We start from the raw sequence: 12500 nt of genomic DNA on the forward strand, positions 1-12500 counted from the left end.
TATGAAAAACAAAAAGACTATAACAAAAAAGTACAAACAAAAAACACGCACAATGGCGGAGAACAAACTATGAAACCAAAAAGACTATAAATATGGAACAAAAACTTACTTGGCTTGGACAAAAATAGTTGCTTGAGGAATTGACATGGAAAGAAGTATCAGGCATGAACAGAGCATAAATGTGTTGAGGTCGTCAGCACGAACAACAGAAAATGAATGAACTTAAATACTATGGACATGATTAGTGAAAGCAGGTGCGTGACTCAAAACGTGAAACAGGTGCGTGACGTGACAGGTGAAAACTAATGGTTGCTATGGTGACCAGACAAGGGAGTGAAAAGACAGAAACTAAACAAAACATGACTTAAAACAAAACATGATAATACAGACATGACAGGTTTGTACCAAAAAAACAAACAAAAAATGTAATTTTCATTTCATCTTGACTTGGCAAATCCACTCGCCAATAATGGAGGTCAAAAGTTGAGGGATGCAGAAATGGTGGCGACATGGCAGACACGCGTATTAAACTATTGTGCTTTTACCAGAGCAGGAGACAAAAGTCTTTATTCTATCTGATGGATGAGTGAAGTCAGACGTGCACTTTGGTTAAGTGTGGAGGTCTGAGAGCGAGAGTGCTGCTAAGTGCGGACACGTGAGAGGCTGATATGGCTGGAGATGTTGTGTCATGGAGGGGAGGAGGTCTGGGGGAAAAGGAAGCTGGGACAGGAAGTGGGCTGGCTGGTCCACAGACCTGCATGAGTACCAAGACTGTGGTTCATCTTAGGACTGTGGAAGGCGGGTCTTCAATCCTGCCGGTTCTCCGTACCATCTTTCTTCAGGATGTCCACGTACTTTAGCGCGGGACATGCGATAGTTTCCCGATGTCTCTGGCAGTGTCCGGCCATCCTCATCCTCCTAGGGCAGGGGTCGGCCAAAACCCAAAACGTTGGAAGAGCCATATTGGACCATAAATACAAAAAACTAATCCGTCTGGAGCCGCAAAATATGAAAAGTCTTATATAAGTGTTATAATGAAGGCAACACATGACGTAAGTGTCTATATTAGCTATATTAGCCTACTATCAAAATGACTTTAAATGTCTTATATAAGTGTTATAATGAAGGCAACACATAATGTAAGTGTCTATATTAGCCTAGTATCAAAAGGACTTTAAAAGTCTTATATAAGTGTTATAATGAAGGCAACACATGACGTAAGTGTCTATATTAGCTATATTAGCCTACTATCAAAATTACTTTAAATGTCTTATATAAGTGTTATAATGAAGGCAACACATAATGTAAGTGTCTATATTAGCCTAGTATCAAAAGGACTTTAAAAGTCTTATATAAGTGTTATAATGAAGACAACACATGAAGTAAGTGTCTATATTAGCTTACTATCAAAAGTATTTTAAAAGTCTTGTATAAGTCTTATAATGAAGGCAACACGTGTCTATTTTAGTTATATTAGCCTACTATCAAAATTACATTAAAAGTTTTATATAAGTGTTATAATGAAGGCAACACATGATGTAAGTGTCTATATTAGCTTACTATCAAAATTATTTTAAAAGTCTTATAATGAAGGCAATACGTGTCTATATGAGTTATATTAGCCTACTATCAAAATGACATGAAAAGTCTTATATAAGTGTTATAATGAAGGCAACACATGACGTAAGTGTCTATATTAGCTATATTAGCCTACTATCAAAATTACATTAAAAGTCTTATATAAGTGTTATAATAAAGGCAGCACATGATGTAAGTGTCTATATTAGCTTACTATCGAAAGTATTTTGAAAGTCTTATATAAGTCTTATAATGAAGGCAACACATGACGTAAGTGTCTATATTAGCTATTATAGCCTACTATCTAAATGACTTTAAAAGTTTTATATACGTGTTATAATGAAGGCAACACATGACGTAAGTGTCTATATTAGCTACATTAGCCTACTATCAAAAGGACTTTAAGATAGTCTTATATAAGTTTTATAATTAAGGCAACACATGTGTCTATATTAGTTATATTAGCCTACTATCAAAATGACATTAAAAGTCTTATATAAGTGTTATAATGAAGGCAACACATGATGTGTCTATATTAGCCAATTATATCAAAATTACATTAAAAGTCTTATATAAGTGTTATAATAAAGGCAGCACATGATGTAAGTGTCTATATTAGCCTACTATCAAAATGACTTTAAAAGTCTTATATAAGTGTTATAATGAAGACAACACATGATGTAAGTGTCTATATTAGCTTACTATCAAAATTATTTTAAAAGTCTTATATAAGTCTTATAGTGAAGGCAACATATGTCTATATTAGTTGTATTAGCCTACTATCAAAATGACATTAAAAGTCTAATATAAGTGTTATAATGAAGGCAACACATGATGTAAGTGTCTATATTAGCTATATTAGCTTACTATCAAAATTATTTTAAAAGTCTTATATAAGTGTTATAATGAAGGCAACTCATGTCTATATTAGTTATATTAGCCTACTATTAAAATTACATTAAAAGTCTTATATAAGTGTTATAATGAAGGCAACACATGATGTGTTTATATTAGCCTACTATCAAAATTACTTTAAAAGTCTTATATAAGTGTTATAATGAAGACAACACATGATGTAAGTGTCTATATTAGCCTACTATCAAAATTACTTTAAAAGTCTTATATAAGTCTTATAATGAAGGCAACGCGTGTCTATATTAGTTATATTAGCCTACTATCAAAATGACATTAAAAGTCTTATATAAGTGTTATAATGAAGGCAACACATGATGTAAGTGTCTATATTAGCCTACTATCAAAATGACTTTAAAAGTCTTATATAAGTGTTATAATGAAAGACAACACATGATGTAAGTGTCTATATTAGCCTACTATCAAAATGACTTTAAAAGTCTTATATAAGTGTTATAATGAAAGACAACACATGATGTAAGTGTCTATATTAGCCTACTATCAAAATGACTTTAAAAGTCTTATATAAGTGTTATAATGAAAGACAACACATGATGTAAGTGTCTATATTAGCCTACGATCAAAATTACTTTAAAAGTCTTATATAAGTCGTATAATGAAGGCAACACGTGTCTATATTAGTTATATTAGCCTACTATCAAAATGACATTAAACGTCTTATATAAGTGTTATAATGAAGGCAAAACATGATGTAAGTGTCTATATTAGCCTTATTAGCCTACTATCAAAATGACTGTGTCACAGGCTTAAGCAAATCTTCGTTGACAGAAATGTTGAAATGTAATATTTATTCTACACATTTTTACAACATTGGAAAACACAATCCGCTAAAGAGCCTCCGTAAAAATATTTCAAAAATATTTTGCGTTTTTCTTTGTTTTTTCAAACCTACAATGTGTGTTAAAATCTGGATTTGTCTCTTTGCCATACCTGCCAACCACTACAGTTTTCCCATAATGAGTATGGTTTTTGATAATAAAGTGCTAAAAACTGCGGTGAACACTAGTAAGGTTGTAAATACTGTACAGAGTCGGCTAACCCATGTGGTTCCTGTGGATGAAGTTGTAATTACTGTAGTGACTAAATAACATAGGGACTGAAACAGACAAAGTAATGTGTAAATAATGTCAATAACGAGATGAACCATCTTTGGTTGTGAAGTGAACACTAGTAAGGTTGTAAATACTGTATAGAGTAGGCTAACCCATGTGGTTCCTGTGGATGTGAACACTAGTTGTAATTACTGCAGTGACTAAATAACATAGTGACTGAAACAAAGTCATGTGTAAATAATGTCAATAACTAAATGAACCATCTGTGGCTGTGAAGTGAACACTAGTAAGGTTGTAAATACTGTATAGCGTAGGCTAACCCATGTGGTTCCTGTGGATGTGAACACAAGTTGTAGTGACTAAATAACATAGTGACTGAAACAGACAAATTAATGTGTAAATAATGTCAATAAGTAGATGAACCATCTGTGAAGTGAACACTAGTAAGGTTGTAAATACTGTATAGAGTAGGCTAACCCATGTGGTTCCTGTGTATGTGAACACTAGTTGTAGTGACTAAATAACATAGTGACTGAAACAGACAAATGAATGTGTAAATAATGTCAATAACTACATGAACCATCTGTGGCTGTGAAGTGAACACTAGTAAGGTTGTAAATACTGAATAGAGTAGGCTAACCCATTTGGTTCCTGTGGATGTGAACACTAGTTGTAGTGACTAAATAACATAGTGACTGAAACAGACAAATGAATGTGTAAATAATGTCAATAACTAGAGATGAACCATCTGTGGCTGTGAAGTGAACGCTAGTAAGGTTGTAAATACTGTATAGAGTAGGCTAACCCATGTGGTTCCTGTGTATGTGAACACTAGTTGTAGTGACTAAATAACATAGTCAATCAATCAATCAATGTTTATTTATATAGCCCTAAATCACAAGTGTCTCAAAGGGCTGCACAAGCCACAACGACATCCTCGGTATAGCCCACATAAGGGCAAGGAAAAACTCACCCCAGTGGGACGTCGCAATGGATGTCGAGTGGGTCTAACATAATATTGTGAGAGTCCAGTCCATAGTGGATCCAGCATAACAGTAAGAGTCCAGTCCACAGTGGGGTCAGCAGGAAACCATCCCGAGCGGAGATGTTCCCAACCAATATACAGGCGAGCGGTCCACCCCGGGTCCCGACCCCGGACAGTGACTGAAACAGACTGACTGACTGAAACAGACAAATTAATGTGTAAATAATGTCAATAATTAGAGATGAACCATCTGTGGCTGTGAAGTGAACACTAGTAAGGTTGTAAATACTGTATAGAGTAGGCTAACCCATGTGGTTCCTGTGGATGTGAACACAAGTTGAAGTGACTAAATAGCATAGTGACTGAATCAGACAAATTAATGTGTAAATAATGTCAATAAGTAGATGAACCATCTGTGAAGTGAACACTAGTAAGGTTGTAAATACTGTATAGAGTAGGCTAACCCATGTGGTTCCTGTGGATGTGAACACATGCTTTAATTACTGTAGTGACTAAATGATATAGTGACTGAAACAGACAAATTAATGTGTAAATAATGTCAATAACTAGATGAACCATGTGTGGTTGTGAAGTAAACACTAGTAAGGTTGTAAATACTGTACAGAGTAGACTAACCCATGTGGTTCCTGTGGATGTGAACACAAGTTGTGGTGACTAAATAACATAGTGACTGAAACAGACAAAGTAATGTCTAAAGAATGTCAATAACTAGATGAACCATCTGTGGCTGTGAAGTGAACACAAGTAAGGTTGTAAATACTGTATATAGTAGGCTAACCCATGTGGTTCCTGTGTATGTGAACACTAGTTGTAATTACTGTAGTGACTAAATAACATAGTGACTGAAACAGACAAATTAATGTGTAAATAACGTCAATAACTAGATGAATCATCTGTGGCTGTGAAGTGATCACTAGTAAGGTTGTTAATACTGTACAGAGTAGGCTAACCCATGTGGTTCCTGTGTATGTGAACACTAGTTGTAATTACTGTAGTGACTAAATAACATAGTGACTGAAACAGACAAATTAATGTGTAAATAATGTCAATAAGTAGATGAACCATCTGTGAAGTGAACACTTGTAAGGTTGTAAATACTGTACAGAGTAGGCTAACCCATGTGGTTCCTGTGGATGTGAACACATGCTTTAATTACTGTAGTGACTAAATAACATAGTGACTGAAACAAAGTCATGTGTAAATAATGTCAATAACTAAATGAACCATCTGTGGCTGTGAAGTGAACACTAGTAAGATTGTAAATATTGTACAGAGTAGGCTAACCCATGTGGTTCCTGTGGATGTGAACACAAGTTGTAGTGACTAAATAACATAGTGACTGAAACAGACAAAGTAATGTGTAAATAATGTCAATAAGGAGATGAACCATCTGTGAAGTGAACACTAGTAAGGTTGTAAATACTGTATAGAGTAGGCTAACCCATGTGGTTCCTGTGGATGTGAACACAAGTTGTGGTGACTAAATAACATAGAATCAGAATCAGAATCAGCTTTATTGTCATTACGCAAGGTAACGAGATTGAGGCCATTCCATACAGTGCGATGTGTGCATGCTAGGAAAACAATGTGCAAATATATACAAATTTAAAAAATGTAGAAGTGCAATGAATATCGTGTGAAATGAATATATACATGAAAAAACAAAACAAAAACACGGTGGTTGGTGGAATGGGTTATTGCACCGAAGAGAAGGCAGTTATGAGGGACAATGGGGCAGTCCGTTCAGGATGGTTATGGCCCTGGGGAAGAAGCTGTTCTTTAGCCTGTTTGTTTTGGTTTTAATGCACCTGTAGCGCTTCCCAGAGGGCAGCAGGTGGAACAGGTCAGAGCCAGGGTGGGTGCTGTCCTTGATGATGGCACTGGCTCTGTTGAGGCAGCGGGAGGTGTAGATGTCCGTCAGAGAGGGGAGAGGGCGGCCGATGATCTTCTGAGCCGTCTTGACCACTCTTTGCAGCCTCTCCCTGTCTGCTGCAGTGCAGCTGCCGTACCATACCGTAATACAGTAGGTCAGCAGGCTCTCGATGGACGAGCGGTAGAAGGTCAGCAGCAGGTCAGGCTTCAGGTTGTACTTCCCGAGGATAGTGACTGAAACAGACAAATTAATGTGTAAATAATGTCAATAAGTAGATGTACCATCTGTGGCTGTGAAGTGAACACTTGTAAGGTTGTAAATACTGTACAGAGTAGGCTAACCCATGTGGTTCCTGTGGATGTGAACACAAGTTGTAGTGACGAAATAACATAGTGACTGAAACAGACAAAGTGATTCATTTGGATGAATGGGGTATGTGGACCTTCCTGACCTTAAGGTCCTGTTCTGTGGAGTTCATCCAGTTGTGGGGTAGAACAGAAGGTGAATAATGGAGTGAGAGTTGTTCTCTGCCCTGACAAGTGTGTTGCTATCGCAATGCTTCCCTCACTTCCCCGGCGTCATGCCATTGAGCAATGCTACCACGGGGGGGAAAAAAAATCTTTAACAATGAAGTCACGTCAGAGAGTAATGTAGAAATCAGCAAGAAGGAACTGTCCGGAAGGCATAAAACCGCAGACCAGCTCTTTCCCAATCGTGTGTGAAGCGTAACAAAGGAAGGTTTATGCAGCCGAGTAGTCTCTCTTTGAAATGACAGCACAACAAACACGGGCTAGGAGTCGATCTCTTTGGGCGGTCAGTGTGAGCCTCTCAGAAAAGGGGGCGGGGCCGGGAGGGAGGCGAAACAGGTGCTGGTTCTGGTTGCCGCTGGCGACTGCGCTTGATGAGATCAGAGGGGATCAACTTTCGCCCGAGAGTTATCTTTCCCTCGCTCTCCAGTTTCTGCCACTGTACTCCTTTTTGCATTTCGAGGGTGCCTAAATTGACAAGTGTTCCGGAATAAGTTGCACTTATGCAATGTAGCTGTTGCTGAGATTTTGCATGCTTTAAATATGTGTCATAAATAAATAAATATTAATAAATAAGTTAATGATGCAGAGTTATAAAATATTATTAGAAAATGTGTGATTGTAAAATCTCCTGAGCAAAATGTAAATGTATTGAGTTAATTGTGTTGCAAGGCGGAACGATTGTTGTGATGTTGCGACCCCACGGACAGTAAATAAGGCAGAACTTGCAAGAGGTGAGGGTGCTTGAGCACGTTGTCTTCAGCTCCTCAAAAGATTTAAGTGTATTCGATTATTTATGCAAAACTTCAAGCAAGTGATTATTAGAACTTCTTTTCGTTACAAGCAGCCAACGAGGTATTGTATTTTTGTAATTTAATTTCTTTCTGAGTGTTTATTGATGTGAAATCAAAGTCTGATGTATTGTACTGTATTTTGTAAGTTCTCACGGCGTGTTGGCGTGTTGGCGTGTTGGCGTGTCGGCGTGGATGGTGTGTACAGCAAGAAGGAGGAGTCAATAAACGCCCGTTTTACAAAAAAGAACTTTCCTGTGTTGCCGTGTACCGAAAGGAGTTACAGTGAGAACTCGACTGCCTTCGCGGTAGGAGAGACACGGATCATACGCGCATGCGAGCAACGGAGATAACCTGCCTGTCAATCAAGTCGAGTTTCAGGGCGTGTCCAAAGAGCCCCGCCAAAGCCGAGTGGTGGGAGAAGAGGCGTGCTTCTGGAATTCACAAGGACTCAGGTTTATCACTTTGCAAACGGTGCTTTGTATGAATGAATAGAATTATGTTCACTTGCTGACATTGTTGTACTGAATGTGTTTAACTGGAAATTATTAGTCAAACCGTAAGGCAAAATAGGAAGGCTTTAGGTTTCAACAGAAAGAGTGTGTAGTTTCAGTTTATTCCACCAGGTGTCTCAGGCATTTTATGAGTTAAACCAAGATTTGCATGTGTCTGTTACTTAAGACAGCTATAAGACAGGCATTTTTTTGAGTTTGACCAAGATTGGTGAATTTCCTGTTAATTAAGCAAAGTGCATTTTAAATTAATTAAATAGGCCTACTAGTGATTAAAATAAAAAAAAATTAAGAAAGGCCTGAATGTTAATAATTAAAAATAGGCCCAAGTAACTTCTTCTTTATTAATAACTGTTTGCACAAGCTTGTAGGAAGCATTTACAACATTAACAAGAAAGTAAACATTATTCACGTTTAAAAAGTAGTCTACATACTTAAAGAACTGTAGGTATTTCAAATTATTAGCCTACTACCAAGTTAAATTAAGCCTTCGTTGTGTAAAAACATTGTCAATTGACAATCCTCATATTATTTCAATATGTCTGACACAAACTCAAAGATTACAGAACAGCACACAAACTCATTAGCTCAGCCTGAGGTTAATGCCCAAGCTGCAGAAGGAGAAGACACTGTGCGAAGAAGCGGAAGAACTCGAACCTTGACGGAAAAAGGTAAAGGACTTCAAGAAGAAAAATTGAAAGGCGTACATCGCAGATACAAACTTGCATATGAGAAATGGAAGTATAATGCAAAGGTAGCCAAAGAGTTGATGAGTGATGAAATCTCAGAGGAAGAATTAAACAAGTCGATGGATCATCTACAAGCCACATGTGCAGATGTGAAGGCAGTATATGAGGAATTCTGTCAAATGCAAGCTCCTGATGCAGATGTGCGACGTAAAGTGGATGCATGTGTATCGATGTCTGAATTCATGATTAAAAGAGCACAACAACTCATTGAAGGTGATGCTGCAGTGAATGAAGAACAGTGGCCAGATGTCGGCTCCATTCTAAATTCATCAAGTCCATCATTAAAGTCTCTATACCTTCGTTCGGAACACAACACTCACTTAAGTAACCTTTCAGTCAAGAGAGATGATGCTGTGGCCGAAGCAGCTGCGGCCAAAGAGGTTTTGTCAGTGCTAAAAGAGCAAGACAAGGAAGTCACTGAACTTCAAAGACTGGAGGCTGAAGAGAAGCTACGTGCTGCACAATTTGAGGCTGAATCTCTAGCCAGACAACAGGCAATGCAGAATCAGCTCCGAAAGCTTGAGCGCTTAGAGGAAGTCAAGAAGCTGAATGCAGCTAAGGCCCGAGTCAAGGTGTATGACGAACTAAGTGACAAGTCCGAAGTCATTAGTTTACTACATAACATCAAACAACCTGATAAGGCACAAACCCTCAATGCATCAAGTCCTCCATTCATTCCTCAACAAGCTCAAGAGCCAAGTCATAATCCAAGTCATCCCAACGTTCAATCAGTCCCACAAGTTCCACCAAATTTGCAGGTGCAAAGTCCTGATTTAGCAACTGCTCTCGCTGAAGCCATGAGTGCCAATCGTCTCCCAACACCTGAACCTACAGTATTCACGGGAGATCCTATAAAATACAACGACTGGAAATTGTCATTTCAGATACTGATTGATAGAAAAGGTATTCCAAAAAATGAAAAACTCTACTACTTGAGAAAGTATCTAAGTGGTGCTGCAAGGAAGGCTGTTGAAGGACTCTTCCTGATCGGCACAGAGGGAGCATATGACACTGCATGGAAGCTGCTAGAGAAGCGCTTTGGAGACCCTTACGTAATTGGGAAGTCCTTCAGAGATAAGCTGCATGCGTGGCCAAGAGTAAGCTCCAAAGATGGATGTGAACTGAGAGAACTTGCAGATTTTCTCCAAAGCTGTGAGGCTGCAATACCTCATATCAAGACATTAGAGATTCTCAATGACTGCACTGAAAGTCAGAAGATCTTGACAAAGCTCCCAGACTGGCTTGTGTCCAGATGGAACCGTAAAGCTATGAAAACCAGACAAGCAAAAGCTGAATATCCTTCTTTCAAAGAGTTTGTGAACTTCTTATCAAATGAAGCTGATCTGGCATGTGACCCCATATCCTCTGTACAAGCACTCAAGAGTATACAGAATGAGAAACCAAGACAGACAAGAACTGAAACCATAAAGGCAAAAACATTGTCAACAAATACAACACAGAACACTGTCTCTTGTGTCTTCTGCAAGAAGTTTGGACACCAGCTGGAGAAGTGTAGAAAGTTTGCTGAAATGACAATCCTGGATCGCATCAAGTTTGTACAAGAAGAAAAACTTTGCTTTGGTTGTCTAAAGACTGGTCACCACTCTAGAAACTGTGAGGACAAAAGTAAGTGTGATACCTGTCGAAGAAGACATCCAACATGCTTGCATGATGACAACTTTCAGAAAGGTTCTTCATCAAAGAAAGTGGAGAGTGATTCAAATAAAGCACGAGGAACGGAGCAAATCCCTGCAACTGCAACAGCAACTACCAATAGAGTTGCCCAAGGCAATCAAGGCTCACATACATCCTCAATAGTACCAGTCTGGGTCTCTTCCTCAAAACAGCCTGAGAATGAGATCTTAACATATGCGTTGCTGGATACGCAGAGTGACACAACATTCATCCTGGACCAAGTTGCTCAAGAGCTCAACACAAAGAAGGAGAATGTCTGTCTACGGCTTTCCACAATGTCATCAGTCTCTACAGTCATACCCTGTCAAAAATTGTCTAACCTCCAAGTGAGAGGATATGACTTAGAAAAAATGATCTCATTACCACCTCTCTTCTCACGTGAGTTCATTCCTGCTGAGAGGTCTCACATTCCCACTACAGAGACAGCCCAAAAATGGCCTCATCTTGAACCATTGGTCCACAAGATTCCTCCACAATTGGAGTGCCAAGTCGGCCTACTAATAGGCTATAACTGCCATCAAGCTCTTCTTCCCAGAGAAATTCTATGCGGAGAAGAAGGCCATCCATATGGTCAGCGAACCGACCTTGGATGGAGCATTGTTGGCTGTACCAAGCTAACAACTGAGTTTGAAGACGCAATTGGTGTGAGCCATAGGGTCATTGTACGACAAGTGACTCCTGCCGCACAACCTCAAAGTCAACTTAAAGATGAAGAGCACTTTGTCTGCAGAAATCAGGTCAAAGAGCCAAGTCCTTCAGAAATCATTAAGATGCTCGAAATGGATTTTACAGACCACTCAACAGACAACAATCCAGTCTCTCAAAAAGATCTTCTCTTCATGTCACGAGTGAAAGAGGGGATAAGACAGAAAAAAGATGGACACTATGAGCTACCACTACAGTTCAAGAAAGACAATCCAGCAGACCTTGCGTCTAAAGAAGCCAGTGCAGCCCAATTGAAGGACTCATGTTGGTTAAAGGGACCATACTTCCTTCGGCAACCAAATCTGTCAGTCAAACAAGTAATAGTAAAAGTGGATGACACTGACCCAGAACTGCGGAAAGCTCATGTTCATACCGTCAAAGCCGAAAACACAAACCCATTGATCAGCCGTCATAGCAAGTTCTCAGCTTGGTTCAGAGCTGTGAAAGCTGTCGCCAGACTGAAGAAATGTGTCAGGAGACGTAGTGGAGGTCAAGTATGGACAGACCAAACTACAAATCTTAAAGAAAGACGTAAAGCAGAGTTCTTCATCATCAAGCTCACACAAGAGGAAGCTTTTGCTGATGACATAAAGAAAATCAAATGCAATGGAGCTGAAAAACTCGGCAAACGCAACAAGCTCTACCGGCTCAACGCTTACCTTGATGCAAACAATATACTCAGGGTGGGAGGACAGTTGACGCAGTCAGCCCTTCATCATGACGTGAAGCACCCTGCAATATTGCCAAGGAAATCACACGTGTCAGACCTGATTGTGAAATATCACCATGAGCGTGTAGACCACCAAGGAAGAGGGATGACAATGAATGAGATACGCGCAAATGGAATATGGATTCTTGGATGCGGAAGTATTGTCTCCTCACACATTTATAAGTGCGTCCAATGCAGAAGGTACAGGAGAACCACAGAAGTCCAACTGAACAGCCCATCAAGGAACTCACAAATGAACGACATTGTGATTTTAAAGGACGAGTGTACCCCAAGAAATGAATGGAAGCTCGCAACAGTAGTCGAAGCTCAGCCTGGAAGAGATGGCATGGTGCGCAAGCTGAAACTAGTG

At 39.0% G+C, this 12500-nt stretch overlaps 1 protein-coding gene across 1 annotated transcript in view; it reads left to right on the forward strand.

The window, feature by feature from the left end:
• The window catches only part of LOC133589290 (SPRY domain-containing SOCS box protein 4-like), a 272903-nt gene that overhangs the window by 115441 nt on the left and 144962 nt on the right, over positions 1 to 12500 (forward strand). The gene's annotated exons all lie outside the window — the stretch shown is intronic.

This window comes from Nerophis lumbriciformis, linkage group LG03 (assembly GCF_033978685.3).
Source record: "Nerophis lumbriciformis linkage group LG03, RoL_Nlum_v2.1, whole genome shotgun sequence".
NCBI lineage: Eukaryota > Metazoa > Chordata > Actinopteri > Syngnathiformes > Syngnathidae > Nerophis > Nerophis lumbriciformis.